The sequence below is a fragment of the Neolamprologus multifasciatus genome, chromosome 15 (assembly GCF_963576455.1).
Source record: "Neolamprologus multifasciatus chromosome 15, fNeoMul1.2, whole genome shotgun sequence".
NCBI lineage: Eukaryota > Metazoa > Chordata > Actinopteri > Cichliformes > Cichlidae > Neolamprologus > Neolamprologus multifasciatus.
The window spans coordinates 35,935,317-35,940,376 of NC_140453.1; the positions used below are offsets into that span (position 1 = coordinate 35,935,317).

The 5,060-nt window shown below is 42.9% G+C and overlaps 2 non-coding genes across 2 annotated transcripts; both read left to right on the forward strand.

Moving 5' to 3' along the window:
- The first annotated feature begins 3,349 nt into the window (after positions 1–3,349).
- LOC146502630 (signal recognition particle RNA) lies at positions 3,350–3,648 on the forward strand. Its single transcript, XR_014869672.1, has one exon.
- Positions 3,649–4,377: 729 nt separating this feature from the next.
- Positions 4,378–4,460, forward strand: trnal-cag (transfer RNA leucine (anticodon CAG)). The gene has a single exon. It is a non-coding gene; the product is annotated as a tRNA-Leu (tRNA).
- Positions 4,461–5,060: the final 600 nt, after the last annotated feature.

Here is a 5,060-nt window from a genome sequence, read left to right on the forward strand (position 1 = left end):
GAAGTTGTGTTCTCCCTATATTAAAGCTGCTATACAGAATCTGCAAAACAAACTGGTTGAAAATTTTTTGACCCTCTTTAACAACATTCCAACTTAACATTATCATTGATCGGGGAGATTAAAATTAATGATATATTTTTATGTGGTTCAGCCACAACTCTACTAAAACCTCAGCCAGTAATAGGTCGGCCAACTTTTGGACCGTCCAGTTGTCTGTATGACTGCTGCAGTACGTACGTCACATTTGCACACTATCAGAAAGAGCCAAACAGCCCTGGTGGAGTGAGGAGCTGTAAAGAGAAGCAGATGCTCTGTTTATATTCTAGAAATGTTTTAAGCTTGTTTCAAAGATTCTGTACAGCAGCTTTAAATGTTTTCCAAAAGCACACATACACTTATCAGTGTTTCTCAAACCTTTTACAGTGTGTACCACCTGATAAACTGAAAACATAGGATTGCACCGTCTTCTCAGCATACTCGAGCTGCGATATGACCAACCACCCACACATCAGGGAGATAATGGTGCCAAAACTTTCTAGAGAGGTAAAGACAAGCAGTGTGTGCGCGATGTCAGTTCTTGGTTTAACGGCACAGTGGACTGATGATCCACGGGCAGATGAGGAGTTTGTTTGTCAATGCCAAATACTTTCGTTCTTTTGTTTGTTTGTTTACAATATGGACACTCTGCAACAATTTAAAAGTTTATTTTATTCTCAAACCTAATTTGTATTTATTTTATTCCAAACAGAAGTGTTTATTTATTATTCTGAAAGCTCGAGACAGTGCCAATAGTTCAGTGATATTTTGTAAAATTACAATGTGGAGACTAATTTAAGAGAAGTGCTTATTTTTCACTTTTTTTTTTCACAATTTTTTTTGTGGTCATTTTTATTAAGATATTATTTATTATCAGCAGAGAATAAAATAAAGCCTGTCTTCCAATTCACTGCATTTGTGTGTGTGTGTGTGTGTGTGTGTGTGTGTGTGTGTGTGTGTGTGTGTGTGTGTGTGTGTGTGTGTGTGTATTTGTGTGGTAGAAGTATCGGTTTTTGTACTCTGTATCGGCAAGTACTCAGATCCAAGTATCGGTATCGTATCGGTTTGAAAAAATTGGTATCGTTGCATCCCTACTTACAACACAAAATTATTATTATTAAATTAGTAAAATTAGTGTCTGCAATAAAGATTTTTTCATACATTGTATACATTCTACCACAGGCAAAGTTGCCTCCCTTTTTATATTTTTTATTAATATTTTGTAATAATTGATTCTGTTTTGGGAGTGTTTTTTATGTATCTGTATTATATTATACATACACATTAAAAGTGAACCTCTGTCCAAAAAATGCACTCAGTTTACTTCTTACTCACTAGGAGCATCATTCATTATTCTCCCCCAGTAATTAAGGTTAGGATTTTTTTCTATTCCAATCCATTCTTCTTTTGCAGCATTTAAATAACCTTAATCAGATTTGATGGTTTTGTTACAGACTAAAGTGTTTTGCTTTTCTTTTACAAATGTGAGGATTAAATTGTGTTAAAATGTACAAAACAGTGATGTCATGTTTTGTGACGAGGACCCCGGCACAGAGAGACTTGAGGAATTTAAGAATCTTATGATTTAATAAAGAAATTTGCAGACTTGCACAGAGATGGTAAAATTATGATGACTGATAACGGAGACGAAGACAACAGATGATGAGGACAGGGAGGAACAGGGGTTTAAATGCACCAAAGTGACAGTCAGAGAGAACTCGGGACAACATTTAAGGATGCAGGGACTGATAGAGACAGGTTTATCTTGCCTGGCTGGGCAGCTCTCTGGGTGCTCAGCACCCCCAAAGCTCTGATCCTAGAATCGCCCCTGGTATAATGTAGACCTCAATGATACCTGGCAACTTGAAAAGCTAAACAACAACACTGCACTCCTTGAGTGAGGCTTGAGACTCAAGGACTCCCAGGACCCCATAGTGAGGGGCACTGCTCCCACCCTAGCAACAGGGAGGAAGTGGTACCCAGCCACGTCTGTACTAGAGGCCAAATCGGCTCTGAGCCATAATGACGTGATGGGTCGCGTCCAACAGGGCAGAGAAGGATTTGGTCTTGGCAACCTCGGTGGCAACAGGCATCTGTAACCGAACGTCAAAAAATGGTGGTAGAGGAGGTGTGTCGAAAGGAGGAAACAGTAAGACACGCCAGAGCCATAGCACTGGCCAAGCTGGGTCACTGGATGAATTGGGAGAGTGTTGAAAAGAGGAAACTCTTATGGAGTGAAATCTGGTGAAATCGGTGGGACCTGATTTTTTGGGGGTGAAACCATACTGCATGTCTACTCTGGCACATTGAATTTCTGTATGACTTGTGCTTTCTGTGAGAGCTTTATGAAATCAAGCAGCTAACCATGACGTCTGCCTTTACAAAACACTTGTCAATCACTAAAGAGTTCCTTCACTTGTCAGTCACTATGTGGTACTAAAGAGCTGTCTGAAATTCAGTTACAACCCACACAAAGTTACAGATTGGAGTATCCGAGTGCTGAGGTGCGCTTGTGCGCAAAAGTCACAAACACTCTGCTGACTCACTAACTGCACAGCTCCAAATCAGCACAGAAAGTGGGCACCGCGAGCTTCGTAGTATGTGTTTACATGGCTGAACAGCTGCTATATTCGAACAAACGCCTCCAGAGCAGACTGCGACCTGAACGCAGTGCCTTAGACCGCTTGGCGACCAAAAACCTGCACAAGTTATCATTACATGACATGCAGTATGGTTTCACCTCCCAAAAAGCAGGTCCTACCGAGATATGAACTCAGATCGCTGGATTCAAAGTCCAGAGTGCTAACCATTACACCATGGAAATGATATGAAAATGTGTGAACTGTCAGGTCATGGCAACCTGCCAAAAAGTATTCAGCCAAATGATCAGTATGGATGACATTGTAGATTATTCGCACTACGTTTCCATGGCTGAGCAGCTGCTATATGTGTTATGAGAAGGATAATGTTTGTTTCTTCCAAAGTATCTGACAGTGGTAACCTCCACCAAACTGACACTGCAATGTCAGAATGGCTGAGCGGTCTAAGGCACTGTGTTTACGTTGCAGTCTCCCCTGGAGGCGTGGCTTTGAATGCCACTTCTGACATTGAAACTTTACTCTTCTTGATATTGTGACAAAAATACTCTTGGGTTAACCACGAGCTTTCTAAAAACTTGCATATAACAATTGTGCACCATTCATTCCTCATCTTTGCTGCCCATCATTACAACTTTGCTAATGATGGGCAGCACGTTAGTGTCATGATGTCACCTCAGACATAGTTAAAAGCCCTGTTAACGTAGCTGCTTCTCGCCGGGTGCGGTGGCGTGTGCCTGTAATCCAAGCTACCGGGAGGCTGAGGTTGGAGGATCGTTTGAGCCCAGGAGCTCTGAGCTGCAGCAGGCTATGTCGATCGGGTGTCCGCACAAAGTTTGGCATTGATATGGTGATCCTGGGGGAGCCTGGGACCACCAGGTCACCTAAGGAGGGGTGCACCGGCCCAGGTCGGAGACGGAGCAGGTCAAAGCCCCCGTGTCGCTCAGTAGTGGGATTGCGCCTGTGAATAGATGCTGTAGTGCAGCCTGAGCAATACAGCGAGACCCAATCTTTATACACATCCTTATACCTGTCTCTACCTCACAGAGCAGCCTCATCAGCCCGTCTTGGTCTTTTTAATTCAAGTCCAAAACACTCACAAATCTGCTGCTCTGCTTGTCCTGCACCACCTCCACCTGCAGGACAGCTGCAACTACATCCTCCACCCTAAACACGCCAACGCCCAGCAGGTGGAGACAAACTCAAAGTAGGACATTTTATTGGTGAGGAGAGAGGATGGAACCAGAAATGCATTTATCCCCGTGTTCTGTGTTGATGAAAATCACCCAACAGGAAAGCAGCTGGGCATTCATTTGAAACCAGTTCACAAGTTGGGCTGTGGTTCCCCCTCTAGCGTCTCTGCTTGAACTTTCAACTGTGAACCTCTTAGATCCAACCTTCCCAACTGCTCATCTCGCAAAAGACAAAATGGAAGAACCCAGAATGTCTTTTTTTTACCTAATTTTTATACCTGCTCACACTTTTTCACGTCCCTCACAGGACGTCACATTTCACACTTTGGCCATCCAATCAAGTTGTTGACATCTAATCATTCCTGTCCACCCACACCTGATCTTTCTATTTTGATGTGACTTACAACATTTAACACAAACTTTTAAATCAATATATTTTCTTTGTAAGTATTTTTCATTTGTTTTTGTTTATTACATGCACTTAACATACAAGTATGTCGTATGAAATCAGCAACTGCGCTGGATTATTCTCTAGTGGTGAGTTCCAACATGTCAGGATGGCCGAGCGGTCTAAGGCGCTGCGTTCAGGTCGCAGTCTCCCCTGGAGGCGTGGGTTCGAATCCCACTTCTGACAATTGTATCTTTGCACTTCTTTCTTACTGCTACTCATGGGTCTTTGATCAGTGGTTGTTGATCAATGGTCATGAGAATTTGCATAATCATGATGAAGGAACTGACCTCCAAGCCCACTGTTCCTTCAGGTGGCTGCTTTCAGTCATTATGCAAATATACTGTTTATAAGATTGGGGAAACCTGCAGTCAGTTGAGACTGAAGAAGTCACTTGGATGAGTGACGAGACATTTCTCCCACTGAAAATGCTACATCCAGATGAACAGAATCAACCTTTGGAGACTTCTTACTGTTGTGACAAAATACACTTGAAACTGGCAATTCTATATCAGTGGAGAACCAATTCCAACAGTCTAAGAGATGTCCATTGAGCCTGGGACGGTGGTATAATGTAGACCTCAATGATACCTGGCAACTTGAAAAACTAAGGCAAAACTTGGCTAATGACCTCAGGCGGATTAACAACACTGCACTCCTTGAGTGAGGCTTAAGATGTCACTCAAGGGCTCCCGGGACCCCATAGCCACCCTAGCAACAGGGAGGAAGTGGACCCCAGCCACGTCTGTGCTACAGGCCAAATCGGCTCTGAGCCATAATGACGTG